General features: G+C 28.4%; 1 pseudogene; it reads left to right on the top strand.

Moving 5' to 3' along the window:
* Window positions 1-7,658: 7,658 nt before the first annotated feature.
* LOC124909772 lies at window positions 7,659-16,761 on the top strand (annotated as a pseudogene).
* The last annotated feature ends 628 nt before the right edge of the window (window positions 16,762-17,389 follow it).

The raw sequence follows: 17,389 nt of genomic DNA, 5'->3' as shown, positions 1-17,389 counted from the left end.
GTGCACTCCTTTCAGCATGCGCCTAAGAATCAAGTTTTTGCAACCAAAGTGAGCTGAGAATCCGAGTGTCGTGCCATCACTATCACTACTAATTGAATACCAGCACTACGCTATAAGAAAAAAATATAATAATAAATTTATATTTATAACTGATTATATTCAAACGAACGGATTTATTGAGTTATATGTTTTATTAGTTAGTTAATTTAGATAATTGCATAATTGTTTTTTTAAAAATGTTAAAAGAAAGTTAAGATACTAATTTTAAGATTTAATTTATTAAAGTAAGGTATGTAATATTTTAATTATTTATGTATGTAATTTGAAAAATAAATATAAAAAGTGTAATGTAAAATAAAGTTGGATTTATGTCATGCCGAATAAGTTATTACACTTAGGCCTGGTTCAATAACTAGATTATTATTTTTTTTTGTAAAGGTCAGTTCAATTTTAATAACACTTAAACTGGGTTCGTATTGAGATTTTTTTTAAAATTTAGAAAAATTTTGAGGAGGTAATGATTACTTTTGGTAAAAAAACTTAAAGATAGATATTGATATATATAAATAAAATAAAATAAAAATTAATAATTTAAAATAAAGATTATTTTAGTATTTTTAGTTAATGAAATTAGTAATGTGATAATTTAGAAGTGATTAATTAAAAAAAAATTAAATTTTATTATTATTTTTTTAAAATTAAAAAAAACACAAACTTATTGACTACAGTCTAATTCAAGTTTTTTACATTAAAAATATATATATTAAAATTATTAATTTAGTTTGAACAAACTAAGAATTATTAGGAGTGTAATTTGATTAATTTATGTTATTTCAAAAAGTTAAATGTCTACCTTAACAACAAATTTATATGTATTTTAGCATTAGAAAAAAAATATTTAGAAAAACAATATTTGCTAAAATTAATAAATAAAATCACTTTAATTAAAACTTTATTCTCAACTAATCAAATAGTTTAAATACAAAACTATGTCTTCCATTCACAGGGCGAATCTATGTAAGGGTTCGGATAGACTGAAACGGGTTCGGATGGACTGAAACGGGTTCAGATGGGCTGAAACGGTAAATATATGACATTATCTCATAATTTCTTAATCTAAAATTCTATCGTTTTTTTAAGTTAATCTTAATATTTTTCAAGCCCACTCCAACTCGAATTCGTCCTTGTCCATTCCCGCTTAAAACACTCTAAATTAAATGTGTGAAACCATTTCAAACAAACATATTGAAAATTTGTACATATATGTCCATTGAGTTTATTATATATGATTTGTTTTATACTCATAAAAATATTTATTTTTATATTCATTAGTTAGTATATATAAGGCCTTAACAAATTACAATACATTAACTTAATTGAATGGAACTAATATATATTTTCAGAAAACTAACCTGGACAGAATAGTTATTATTTACTTTACTTTAAAACACGGACGTAATTACTACATAGAATAGATATTCTATGTAAGCAAAGTAAATAAAATTGTATAAAAATCACACTTTGTATAAAACAATTTGAAAAAAAAAAAAATAAAGACTAAAAAAACAACCATGCAAATTATTTTTGTAACCAAATTTTGGGTTAACAATTTTAGGCAATCATCTAATTTAAAAAATATGATAGTAGTGATATGTTTTAAATAAGATAAAGACGATAACATATCACAATTAATGTATTAAGAGCAACAAAATCATCAAACAATCATAAGTCACTTTTATTAAAGGGCTATGAATGAGAATTCATCATTTTATTTTTATTTTTTTATGCTAATATATATATATATATATATATATATATATATATATATATATATATATATATATATATATAATATGATAAAGAGGATGAGTTAAGGGCAATGACTTCAAACTGGACAAAATAAGTCACAGTAAAAGTAAAAATAAAATTCAGAAAGGAAAAATTATAAAGATAAAAAGTTAGAGATATAAAATAATGTTAGAGAGTATTTTGTCCATAATATAACCATGTTCGAGAACATTCTGTCTAGAACATGATCATGTTCGGGAGCATTCTGTCTAGAACATGACTATGTTCGGCGGGATCATTTTGTCCTGAACATGGCCACGTTCGAAATCATTTCGTCTTGAACATGACTATGTTCAAGAGTATTTCATCCCGAACATGGCCATGTCCGGGAGTATTCCGTCCCAAACATGACTATGTTCAGAAAATTTTTGTCACATACATGATTTTTACTTTATAATTTTATCTCTCTAACTTTTTACACGATAATTTTTTTTATACCATAACTTAATTTTTCTACGTGTTTGTCGGGTGGAGAGTCGTTGTGGAGTAGCTACTCAGCGTCGGTCTTTGTAACATTAATATATATATATATATATATATATATTAAAAAAATATATAAACTAATTATAATTGCATATTTAGTTCAAGTTAAATTAATTTTGATATATATATATATATATATATATATATATATATATATATATATATCAAAAATATATTAAGATGAAATGACATAAAAATCACTGAGTTATATTCTCAAGTCTTAAATGGGAAGTAAATAAAACTTAAAAATATTGCATAATTTGACTTCTATCAAACTTAAATGTGAAATATTTGGTCAAATTTGGGATACTATATTTGTTGAAATTTCAAGTGCAGCCAAATTTAATAATTAAATAGTATGAAAATGAAAATATAGTTTAATAAATATATATTTTAATTGTTTATTTTAAAAATTCATTTTAATTGATTGTAACTCATATAGTTAATAGATTTTTGTAGTAAAATATAATAAACATGTATTGAATTAGTCAAAATATTTATAAGTAATAACCAAATATTTGTTAAAATATTATAAATATATATTATTTATTTTAAACTATGTTCTTTATTTATTTTTGTTCGTATTGTATTTAATCAAATTTTTATTTTTAAATAAGATGAATCATTTTAAAAATAAATTAAAATTATATATATTATATATTATATACATATAAATGTTTTATATAAACTTCAATAAAAGCAATAATTGATTTTATTATTACAAATATTAAATATAAAATTAATATAATTCAATTATAATTAAATATTATCATTTTTAATTAAATAAATATAAAATTAATATACATATCAACTAAACTTACAAATAAAAAAATATAAATAAAAAATAGTTTTCAGTTACTTGTTCATATCCAATATAACTAAAAATACATACATAAATTATTTCTAGATTTATGAGCCAAATTTAGAGTGACCAAATCCACTTGACATTATGGTTTAACATAGGTAAGTGGTGGTGGTGGTGGGTAAAGATGTGAACTCAATAATAATAATAATAATAATAATAATAATAATAATAATAATAATAATAATATATTGACATAATAAATAAAAAATAAGTGGGATGTTTTTATTATTTTTAAGTCCACCCATGTATATAATATGTGGATAATTAAAGTTATAGGAAGAAGCTTGGTGGATGATTCAATATATATATATATATATATATAAATTCATTTAAATTTAAATGTATTTACTTGTATAATAATTCGTTTAAATGTACGTACTTTTATATTAATAAAATATTATTTAAATATACATATTATATAAAATATTATATAAAATAGAATCAATTAGACTCTTTTATAAATTATAGTTAATTTTAATTTTTTTTTAATTTTTATTTAATTAAATATTAACATATTTTTTCCTCATTCTTTTTCATTAATTAAACCGTTTAAATTTATCTTATTCATAATTTTTTTTATTAATTTTTTCTTTCTTTTCTTTCATACTTTTTATTTATTTTTAATTTTTGAAGAAATTTTAACAACTTTATTTATAAATTTTATTTTATTGTAATATTTTTGTTAAGAATTTCTTTCTTAATTAATTTAATATGAATAAAATTTATATTAATAATTTTTTATTTAAATTTTGATTCATGACTTGTAGTTATACTAGTAATAGGGAATATTATTTTATCTAATATTTAATTAATAGAAAAAATCTCATTTTACAACTAACTCACTGTAATATTCATTACTATTACTATAACTCATTAATAAAAAATTAAATAAAAAATTATTAATTTAATTTTTTTTATATTAAAATAAATAAAAAAGAAATCCTTCACAAGAATATTACAGTAGAACAAAATTCATAAATAAATGACTAAAATTTATTTAAAAATAAAAGAAAGAAAAACTGATAAAAAAAGAAAGAAAAACTAATATAAAAATAATAAATAATTTAAAAATGAAATAAATTTAAATGGTTTAATTAATAAAAAAAAAAGATAGAGAAAATATATTAATATTTAATTAATAAATAAATAAATTAAAACATAAAAAAAAACTATAGTTTACTAAAAGAGGTTAAACGAACAATATTTTGATAGTACGTATGTTTAAAGGATCTTTTAGTACACGTCTAAATGGGCTAGTTCTACAAGTAATACGTCTAAGTGAACTTTTTTCCATTTATATTTATATATATATATATATATATATATATATATATTATACTATTAACTAAAATAAAAATTGTTAATAAATCGGACAACTTTCGTATGGTAATTTCGGCGATATATAGGAAAATTCTTTCCCAATTTAAAGCATAGTTTTATAATGAGACGAAGAACATTCTCAAAGACAATTGAAGACATCGAACGTATTGACTCGCCTTTATATGTGAATGAAAAAATATTTTATTATGATAAATCGTTGTCGTACGTGTCACAAAGAGGAGAAATTGACAATTCACTTAATTGTGCATTATCAAGGGTGACTAGTATTACAAATATTTTGTAGAATTTTATTGAAATCTACTAGGTGATGCTTGAGTCTTTTTATAGTTACTGAAAACTTTGGATTGAGACGACTAATATGACATATTTACATATTTAAGTTACTATTTCAAATATTTTCTAGTGAACTATCAAGATAAAGAAAAATCGTCGAACTTTCAATAATCGTACCAGTTTAATTCATAACATTAATAATGTTATTATTATGACGTTTTCTGAGATTCTTTTTTATAGTCGGTGAAGTTGGTTAGAGAGTTAATAGTTTTTTTGAAAATCTACGAGCTCGATAATCTTTTAAGTAACATTATTATATTCTTTTTTTATTTTCTTATTTTTGACTTTTTTATTTTATTATGTTATTTTTGTCGTTTTTAAACAATTCTTATAATTATTAATATACATAAACAATCTAAAAAGAAAATTAATTAAAATACAAATATTTATATTTTATTATTATTAAAATATTAAATATTATTTTAATTATTGGAAGTTGAATAAACAGTTTAATTTAACTGGGTTGATTTATTAAATTAATTATTTTATTATTATTTAAGTTTGAATTGTTAAATATTATAACAAAATTTATTTAAAAAGAAAAATAAAGTTAAAATAGATAATGTTTTTCAATTTCCTATTTGATTTTGATGAGAGTATATAGGATATTGTACAAGTTATCGTGAACAATTGTTTTTTTAGTTATAATTAAGATGTTTTTTTTTTACTTACTTTTTCTAAACAAATTCCAACAAATAAAACTTTTGCATTATTAGAATTATGTAATTGATAAAATAATTTTCTTTAGAAAAATTATTAAATTTAATCAACTATTCACATCATGAGCACTTTAAATTTCACCAAGTGCACAATGTGCCATATATAATACATACATTAATATAAATAATGGAGACCACATTATGCATGCACCACCACACACCACACTAGTGGAACTAATTTTAAAAAGTGTCATTTTGTGTATACTTTCTCATTATATAACAAACAGGTGGAAGTATCACCACAAATTATAACTTGTCATTAAAATATTTAATGATGATCACCATCTCATTAGGTTTAAATTTATATAATTATAAATGAATATTTATAATTTGATGATTAATATACAGATAATAATAATAAAAAATTTAGTTATAAAATATATATCAACACAAAAAGTTATAAATCACTAGTAAAAATGGTCCTTTATCAAAAGTTTATTACGTCGATAAATGCCATATATCTGTTGGTAGCTCTTTACCGACAAACACTCAAACTGTCGGCATCTATCAGTATAGATCTTGTCGGTAAAGGTGTTGGATCCTTAACCGACAAATTTATAAACTTTCGGTATAGAATTTATCGAAAGATTTATACCTATCTTTCGGCAAATCCTTTTCTGATAGATATGATTACATCTATCGGCATAAATTATTTAATGACATTTTAACATAAATCGTATTTATTCTGATTTGACTGATAACAATTTGGATATATAAAAGCCGAATATGCTATTTAATCTTTACTCAAGGTAAATAACGAAAGATTTGTTGAAATCTTTCAGCAAAGTTTTTTTACCGAAAGATTTACCCATATATTTCGGTAAAAGTTTTGCCGAAAGATTTACCCATATCTTTCGGTAAAAAATTTACCGAAAAATTTGTTGAAAACTTTTGATAAAGTGTAACTAGGGGAATGCCAAGAGATTTAAACAAATCTTTTGACAAATCCTTTACCGAAAGATATGGATAAATCATTCGCTAAAGGTTGTACCGAAAGATTTGCTTAAATCTCTCGGCAAAGTGTAACTAGGGGAATGACGATAGTTTTCATCAATTTTTTCGGTATTTTCACTAAATAAAAATTTAATAGCAGGTTCGTTTTTTTACTTTATCCTGTTATCAACCAAACCAAAAAAAATACAATACAACCCATAAGTAAAAATTTCATTACATTTCCAAATTCTCTATCAATATGTATTACAATTGTCTCCAAACAAGTGTACATAAAGCATACAAAAATCTACTAAAACGTACTAACTCGGGGTGGTAGAGGTGGTGATTGATTTTGTAACTGTGATAATATAAATGCAATCTGTTGTTGCATTCTCTCGTCGTTAGTTTGAATCACCCCTTGTAGTTCTTTGATTTGCGCCCGGAGCTGTTGGTTCTCCTTCCTTAGCGACGTCCCTCGTTGTGAACTACTGTTTCCCCTCCATCGATCCCCGTGAAAGCATGTTGACCGCACGCTTGACCCAATACCCATCACCGTCCTGTGTCATTGGGGTCTAAACACTCTCTCGGTCACATCAAAGTCGGAGATACCAGGTGTGTCATTAATCACTTGCTCCATCTCCGCCTACACATTTTAAAGTTTCATTATATAAGATATATATATTTCTATTAAATTTTTAATTAAACTTATTTATTAACTTATAATTTTCTCTTGTGACAATTGGTCTGACGTTGGAGTTGGGTTATTTTTGGTGCCTCTTGGGGTTTGAGTCATTCTGAACCATTCTATAGTAGTCGGTGGACATTCGAGTTCACCCTACTGTTCAAATAAATTATTCATCAGTAATTAGTTACATTATTTATAGTAGGTTTAATTGAATAATGTACATACAAATTATTCTTTTACTCGTAAAAATAGTTTACTACCCGTATGTTGTGGAAACTCACTTGCCTTCGATTGCCAATATTGATCGAGCTTTTTTTCTGCATTTAAAATAAAAATGAAGTTAAAACTTGTGTCGTCGGTACATATTTCTATTATGAAATTGTACATACTTTGAAGGTCTCGATGAAGTAGTGGTGTCTACAGAGGAACTACCAATCTCCTAGATCATAGCATGGTGGGGGACGTGCAAGTACAATCGCCTCATCTCCGTTATGAACCCAGACGTAATCTGAACTCAAATCGAAGAGTCACCTATCCCATATTGTTTGGCATGTGCCATCCTGGTCATTCTGTACGTGTCTATAGGGATATATGTGCTCTCGAATGAATCCTAAAAAATAAAAACCACCAAATATTATAAAATTTTCATTTGAATTTTAATTAAAAGAAGATTCAATTTCTCACCATTATGACATGCTATAGTGAATCCAGTTGATCGGTACTCAAAACCCTCCACTTTAGCTAGCGATGCGAGATGAGTGTGGGGTCCCGCACCATCGACCCCACATGCCTAAACCACATATGCCTAGAATCACCATTTGGCCTCCCATCCACATCTCCGAATCTTAGTGGCACCCTCAATCCCTAGGGCCTTCTCGCAAGCTCGATATTCTCATTGTGACCTCGTCTGCGCGTGGAGAAAGAACCCGCAAAAGTATCAAATTAATATTATTAGGTCAAAATCAATATAATCAATAAATATTAGTAACAAATTTACCTGTTCCAATAGTGTCCGGAGTGGACTGGTCATGCTGATCCTCATGCTTCTCCTACTCCTACTAATGCTCAATCTCAAGTTCATGATCCTCCTGCTCCTGCTCAGCCCCTGGATATGTACTCTCAACGAAATCCCCAAGCTCATCCTCCTGTGGATAGTGGTTTTGTAGGGCAGAGGATATTGAGATTGGGCCTTGAAGGCAACACCCGATCCCCTAAAGACCCCCCTCGGGTCGTAAGGTCGCCTACCTGTGAAATCATCCCCTAAATATCTTGATGAGTTTTCTTGACGGCATGATATCTGTTAACAAAGATAGTACAAGCATATTTATTAGTATGAAATAAATATGAGGTGAAGTTTAAGGTAAAAAAACTAATATAATCTTAACTAGATATTTATAAAACTTGGATTTATTTGTGTCACAATCTTCCAACCGGGTCGTGATGCCATATTAGGGGCGTAAAACACTTATTTTACTTGACTCGCCAAACTATAAGGTTCCTGATTTTGGGTTTTTAAAATCCGGTTGACATTTATACTTTTGAAGCAATATTTATCCACTTTTACTCCACGTTCCCAAGAATGTGCATCAAACCACTTACACTTGAAGATGACAACCCGTCCGTGAAAAAATTATTATACTTAGATTATGTTCGTTAAAACTCTGTAGTATGATAGAGTATCCAATCCATTGTTGCCTACAATAACAACTCCGATGTTTTGAGTGGTCAGACATTCGTCATATTTTTTGTACATAATTTATATTCGTTTATTTTACACTAAACAAAACTACATGAGTACATAGTTGGTCGGAATCTAAGATCTTAAGGTCTCTTGATATATTGCTATCGTTTGTTAATTGGGCGACCTACATGAGTAAAAAAATTCGTTTAATTGTAGAATCGAGTTAAAGTTATCAAATATGCATGATTCTGGTATCTACTCACTCTATGCTTAAAATAGTTAATATAACTTGGGGAAATTTTTCTACGGGACTCCATGCTATTGCAATCCTGCACATACTCGTTGCACATGTGTTCAATATGAAATTATTAAATCATATCTTTAATGTTAATAATGTGTACTAACATAGCAATACAAAATCAAACTTGTAAATATGATCTACTTTAGGGCAATTTTTCAAGATGTATGAATGAACCCTATTTTGATCGCAATAATCTAAGTTGTATATTGTTCTGTTGGATAGTTCTTCCAACGATGAAAATACTAAGAGGCCCGGGATTGAACTTTGTGTGCGTTCAGGAACTTCCTACAAGTACTTGACACATAGACTAATACTTTCATTCAAAAGAAATGTTTCTCTTATTGAGTCTTTCAGGTAATTTTTATACCGCAAATATCTTTTCATTGTACTCATGTATTGTTTTATCGAATACATTCATCGAAACTAGACAGGAGCCTCACGTATATGCTCAAGTGACAAGTGTACCAGAAGATGCATCATGATGTCGAACAACGATGGTGGGAATATCATTTTCAATTTGCATAGAGTCATTACAATATCCAAGTACAATTGTTCTAGGTCCAATGCACTCAGCACTTTGGAACACAACGAACAAAAGAACCAGGATAAATTACAATAGAAATATACACAATATCTGGAAGCAATCCACATGTTGCTAAAGGAATAAGGTATTCTAATAAAATGTGACAATCATGACTCTTCAATCCCGTAATCTTCTTCTCTTCTAAATTTACACAATCTCCAATGTTTTAGAAAAGCTATTAAGCAACTTAAGATCATTTAGGAATTTACAAAGACATTTCTTATTCTTAGAGGACAAAGTGAAAGGCGCTCTTGGATAATGAACTACTCCTCTGACATTTATAAGATGTAACTAGTGTTTTATGTTCAATAGTTTTAAATCTTTTTGGGCTTTAGGACCATCCTTAGCCTTCTCTTTGACATTCATCATTGTTCCCGACATGCTATCACAATTATTTTTCTCAATATGCATTACATCAAAATTATGTTTCAATAATAGTGATCTCCAATAAGGTAAATAGAATAAAATGCTAAGTTTGTTCCAATTTTATCCCTGTGTTTCATGACATATCTTGGTTTTCTTCCTCTAATCTGTAGTTAGAACCGTGCCTTCTAGGTTTTGTACTTTCTCGTAAATTTCTTGCCCCATTAAAATTTCTAAGGTCTCTTTATAATTTGTTCGACTATCAAATGACTCTTTATCTCTCTTGTATTTGTGGTTCGGTGAAAGGAAGCGTCTATGACCCATGTAACATTGTTTCTGCTCATTACTCAATCGAAGAAATATAGTGTCACAGTTACAATAAAGACAAACGAGTTTCCCTTTTGTGCTCGACCTAGACAAGTTTGCGTATGCTTGGAAGTCGTTAATAGTCCATAACAATGTTGCTCACGTGTCAAAAGATTGCGATGTGTGTGCATCAAATGTTCTCCCACCACGAATCCACACTTTAGACAATTTTTCGATCAATAGCTGGAGAAATATGTCAATGCATCTCCCGGACTCTTTAGGTCTGGAATTAACATAGATATAATGAAATTTCTAGAATCATGCAAAGAGTGGGTGACACGTTTTAAAGAATTAGAATAACCGGTCAAATTATGACTTTTTCCCATTTGTAAAGGGTTGAAACTCATTACTTGATAAACCAAGTTTCACGCTACGGGGGTCCGACGCGAAGTCCTTATACCTCTCATCAAACGTTTTTCAGGTGTATGAATTAGTCGGATGTCTCAACATATCACCTTCAACTCTTAATTCCTTGTGTCATCTCATCATTGGAGCGGTCTTAGAGCACATGTATAGTCTCTGCAGTCTTGGTATTAGATGAAAATATCTTAATACCTTAGTGAGAATAAATTTCCCATTTTGCTTCTTCTGAACTGCCCACTTGTTTGGTCGACTTTCCATCTAGAAATGTCAGAAACACTACAAGACTCCAAATTTTTGTCGTTCTTCCAAAATAGCATACAATTGCTCTTATATCCATCTATCTTCTCGTACTTAAGACCGATATCTATAATGAACTTTATTACATTCGTAGTATGAGTTTGGCAAATGAGCGTCCATCGGTAATATCTCCTTTTTAAGTACACATAACAACATATTGAACGAAGCGTTTGTTCAATGATTGACATTATTTATGTGAAGGGGTTTTAATAATGCTGATGATTTTGTTATTCACGCACCTTCGTATAATGGTCGTTTAGAATCATCAAACAATTTATAGAATCTCTACTCATCCTCGACTAATTCACGGTTGCTCGGGCCATCATTAACGCTGAAGAACATATCATTTATAAAATATTACATATATTGTTCTTTATTGACCATATTATTCAAGTCTAGTGGAGTACTTGTGAGTTCCGGCACCACATCATCCGAGTCACTTTCATGATCATCGTCATCATTCACTTCATCATCATAAACCACGTTAGTATTTTCCCAAAAAAAACATGTTAGTAGTACTCCTCTTTTCTCCGTGACAATACCATAATTCATAATTTAGATTTATTCCATAAACGATGAGGTGAGTCTTCACATCGACTATATCTATAAACGTCGTGTTCAATCATTTCACGCAAGTACATTTCACATTTTGTCGTCATGTACTACTCACTGCAAAATTTATGAAGTGATCAACTTCTTCCTCATATTTTGGATGATCTCGACGTAAGCTCATCCAAGTTTTGTCGAGTACTTCCATTATATGACTTTCTTTAACTTAGATGAACTGAATATTAAATAAGACAATCTTATGAACAAATAAGTTGCTATGTCACAATCTAGTTAATTTAGTTTAAACCAATTACTGAAGGAAACAAACAAAAGATCATTTACATGTCTTGAACATAAGGTCTAGATTGTTAAACTTTCATCATTTTTAATACTATATTATTCTGTCACAATTTTTCTTAAAAGATTTTTCTAAACAACATAAGTTTCCAAATGACCTAAATTATTATGTATCAATTGTTGATTATATCTTCTTTATATCAGGACTAGTCATAAACCATAAAAAGTTGTTATTGAAATCAATTATATACTAACTATATCAATTATAGTAAATAAAGTTCTACATCTTTATAACAAACATAATGTGGCCTATATGTAATTGGTTCATCATAAACATGCATATTTTTACACAATAAACAAGTTTTTTTTTACTCAGGTTTAAACCTCAGAATGACTAACATGATCCCGCAATCATAACCCCACAATCATAACCTCACTTTAACATGCATATTATTTTTCTATTATCTATCATAAAAAATATATAGACTAAGAAGATACATTCATAAGTATCTATAATAACTTCAATATTAATTCATACCTTTAATTATTATCAAACAAATAAGATATTATTTTAACCAATGATTAAAAGAAACAATAGGGTTAAGCTAATTTCAGGTTCAATTGAACTTATAATCCTAATGACAATATCACAATACATACTAATATCAGGTTCAATTTATGCAATGAAAACCAATCAAGATGAACTCAAAACATCACAATACATACTAATTTCATACAAATTTCACCAAATTTTAGCAAACAAGGATTTGATAGTTATATTTACACCTAACATTTTACTAATCAACATAAATCAAATATCAAATATATCAAATAGAGATGCTAACCAGATTTGAAGACCGAACTGAAGAAGCCGAAACGAATCTGGAATAGATCTAGAAACGAATGAAGAAAGAAACAAATTAGAGATGCTAACCAGCTCTTTGTTCGGAAGGAATGAAGGAAGAAAGACTTACCTAACAGACAGATCTAACAACGATCGAAAATGATTTGGTAACGACACACGAATGGTGAACGTAGGAAGGGGTTTCGGTAGAGAGAAGGAGAGAGACGAGCGCAGTAGTAGATTTATGCCAAAATCCGATTTAAAGGCTCAATACCGAATGTTTTGATAAAATGATCGGCTTTGGAATTTTAATTAATGGCCGCCAGTTTTAACCATATCTTTCGGCTTCAGCCTTAATTACCCTGAAAAATATTCTTGGAAGTGGCCAATACCAAAAGAATTACCCAATTATTTCGGATTTACCTTGAAATACCGAAAGATTTGACATAAATCTTTCGGCATTTGACCCTTCAAATTTCATATTTAAGCCTGATTATATTTTATCCTTAATAAACTAAAAACAGTCATATACTTAGAAATGAAACACAACACAACATCTACACATACAAACATAAACCATACACACATTCTAATTATATTTAAACGCAAACTTTTATACATCCTTATATAATCAAACACAAACCTATACTTGTAAATTCAATCACAATCCTTTATACTTGGATATTAACACACAATTGCTATGCTTAATAATTAAACAAGATCTAAATACTTATAAACCAAAACACCATTTAGAAAAGGGGAAATAAATTAGTGAATGTCATTACCGAAAGATTTATATCAAATCTTTCGGTATTTGCTTCTAAAGACGGAACATATACCAATTTCTTTCGGCTTTGGCCTTAATCACCCATAAATTCTCAAAGTGTTGGGAAATGCCCAATATCGAAAGATATGGTTAATGCTTTCGGCTTTACCTCTAAATACCGAAAGATATGATTCAAAACTTTTGGCATTTGATTATTTCAAATTTCTTAATTAATCTAATTTAAGTCTGATTATATTTTATCCTTAAGAAACTAAACACAATCTTATACTTCGAAATTAAATACAACACCTATACATACAAACACAAACCATAAACACACATTCTAATTATAATCAAACACAAACCTTTATACATCCTCATATTATAAAAAACAAAGCTATACTTATAAAATCAACCACAATCCATATACTTAGATATTGACACACAATTGATATGCTTAGATAATTAAACAAGATCCAAATATTTAGAAACAAAACACCACTTAGAAAAGGGGAAATGAATTAGTGAAGAAGGCCATTACCGAAAGATTTATATCAAATCTTTCGGTATTTGCTTCAAAGCCGAAAGATATACCCATTTCTTTAGGCTTTGGCCTTAATCACCCAGAAATTCTTAAAGTGCTAGGAAGTGGCCAATACCGAAAGATATGGTTAATGTTTTCGGCTTTACCTCTAAATACCAAAAGATATGATTCACAACTTTCAGTATTTGATATTTTTAAATTTCATAATGAATCAAATTTAAGCTTGATTATATTTAATCCTTAAGAAACTAACAGAATCCTATATTTAGAAATTAATCACAATACTTACACATACAAACACAAACCATACACACACATTCTAATTATAATTAAACACAAACATATTCTTGTAAAATCAATCACAATTCCTATACTTAGATATTGACAAATTGATATGCTTAGATAATTAAACGAGATTCATATACTTAGAAACCATAACACCACTTAGAAAAGGGGTAAAAAATTAGTGAAGAAGGTCATTACCGAAAGATATCTTTGTGTCGTGCATTCGTTGTGTTGTCTTATGTTGTGCCATGCATTTGTTGTTCCATGCTGTGTCGTGTCGTGTCGTGCAATTGCAAACGCTGTGTCGTGCAATCAATGTGTTGTGCAATCGACATGTCGTGGAATTGATCTTTCTACTTATCATCGATCCTGATTACTTGAAATATTGAAGAATACACCCTCGATTGCGCTTTTTGCTGTGATCATCTTTTAGGGTTTCTATGCTCTCATCATCAAAAGCCATTTTATCTTGAAACTCTGGTATTATTCTTGAACTTCTTGTATATAATATCTACACATTATGTTGGTTGTTTTTGCTCTATTTTTTGAAATGAGGAAAAAGAAGAACAATAAATCCAAAGAAGTAAGAGAGTTCATTCTGGAATAAATTAATAATGTTGTAGAAAAGAGGATAATTGATGAAGTTATCCAAGAAAAGCAGGAGAAAAGTCTTGATTATTTTTATTATATGTCCTTACAGACAAAGTCTCCCAGTAAAACAAAAGATAAATTTTTTGGTACACAAGATAAATGTGCATGTAGCAAGACAACTTATCCATAGGAGAAGGTATAAACCAGATCCTCTTTAGGCATTATTTCACTATTCTAATACTAAAAATATTCTACATTTCATCATTTCTATAAATAAATGCTAAATTAATTCATATTCAATGCAATTGTTAATTATGTATTGGTTGAATGCATCATAATATGGCAAAACTGTAGGATGATTAACAAAATTTTAATTCTTCACAGATGACACATCGTTATATTTTGAAATGTAAGCTTCTACTTCATACTTGTGGGCATTTATCTTTATGATTCATTTTTCCAAAAACAATTTTTTTTTAAATGTATGTACTCTCTTTTATTTGATTTGAGACATTTTTTGGATGAAACTGTGAACATTATAGGTGCAAAATTGGATAGAATAACTAACATTTGGTTTATACTTGTGAGCTTTACTAAATTTTATTAGTCAAACCCAATGTTAATAATCTAATTAATCATCAAAGGTTTTATATTTTTGTTTTATTTAAATAACCAAGTGAATGTCATATTTTTTATGCTATTATATTGATTAACTTTCCAGGCCTTGTTCTGAACATGACAACAAACTGAAATGTAGTTATTATGATTAGAAATGATCTTGATGAGCCATTTCTTTTAACATGATATTATAACAAACAGTATTAGAACTAAACAAACTTTAATATAATTTCAGGAATGGGATACACCAAAGGAATAACTCATGACAGGATGGAGTATTAGGAACAAATTGTCCTATATCGTCTAGTTAGAATTGGACTTGTCAGTTTCAGGTTAAAGATCAAATTGAGATTTTCTTTTACTTTCGTTTCATAAGCTTCCAAAAAACTGTAGGGGGCGATGCAAGAATCACTGTAAATAATATGGATGTCATTCTTGTTCCCTTTGGATCCCCTGATGGCAATATAACAATATTTAGTAGTGATTGGTACAAAAAGAGTCATGAGGTTTTTTTGAATCAATATCTGTTTGTCCAGTTTTAAACTTTAATTCTTCAGTATAAGTCAGTAAGCTAGTCTTATTTATTTAAAACTACAATTGCTTAGGAAGTATATTGATAAGGTTAATAATCTTGGATCTCCTGATCACATTCTTTTTAACGAATTAGGTCTTTATCGCTATGATCAATCACTTGTCCCTAACTGTAACTTTTATGAGAGAATATTTATTGAACCAGGAAAGAACTACCGTTTCATAGTTCATAAGCATCTCCACTCGCTTGAATTTCAGTAACCAAAATTATAACCTGTTACTTGTGGAAACGGATTTACACGCTCGATTTTCCAAACAGATTCATGGGGAGAACTCCGAAAGTTTATACATCTGTCATAAATGGAACTAACAAGGTTTTCATGGAAATTATATTTCAGAATAATGATACAAAAAATATCCAGACCTATCACATGGACGTTTATGCATTCTTTGTTGTTAGGTGAGTGTTTTTGAAGAATTTTGAAAGATCTAATGTGTTTAAACTCTGTTGTGCAGAATGGATTATGGGGTATGGACGGAGAATAGTAGAGGAACTTGCAATAAATGGAATGTAGTTGCTCGTTGCACGACCCATATAAAATACCATTTTAGCCAGATTTGGAATCTAAGTTAAAGTTTGGAAAATTTTAATTAATTTTAAATGATAGGTGTACCTAGGAGCATAGGCAATCATTTTAGTTTATCTTGATAACCTTGGAATGTGGAATATTCGTTCGGAGAGGCTTGATTCGTGGTATTTGGGGGAAAGAAGCTTATGTGAGCATTGTTAACCATGAGAAAGATTAGAGGGAGGTTTCAATGATTTTACTTAAATCAAAATAATGATTTATTTCCCGTTGTTCATGTCAAGACTAAAGATAGATGTGTCCTAACGTGATTATTTTGAATATGACATTTTATTGTTGGCATGTAAAATTTGAGAAACTGAATCATCTTTGTGTTGTACCAGTACTAATTGACGAAGACATTATTGTGGCGAACTCTCTTACAATTCTTCTGGTTCGTAATTAAAAAACAATTCATTTTTTCATTATTTTAGATAGAGATCATTTAATTGAACTGAATTCTGATCTAAGAACAATTTTGGCAGTATTTGGAAGAGAAGTATCCAAGAAATCGGTAATTCAATTAACCTTCTTTTGTCTTTCTTCCTCTAGATTAAACAATGAATGACATCAAAAT

The sequence above is a fragment of the Impatiens glandulifera genome, chromosome 7, assembly GCF_907164915.1.
Source record: "Impatiens glandulifera chromosome 7, dImpGla2.1, whole genome shotgun sequence".
Lineage (NCBI taxonomy): Eukaryota > Viridiplantae > Streptophyta > Magnoliopsida > Ericales > Balsaminaceae > Impatiens > Impatiens glandulifera.
This window is presented reverse-complemented; position numbering and strand designations above follow the sequence as displayed.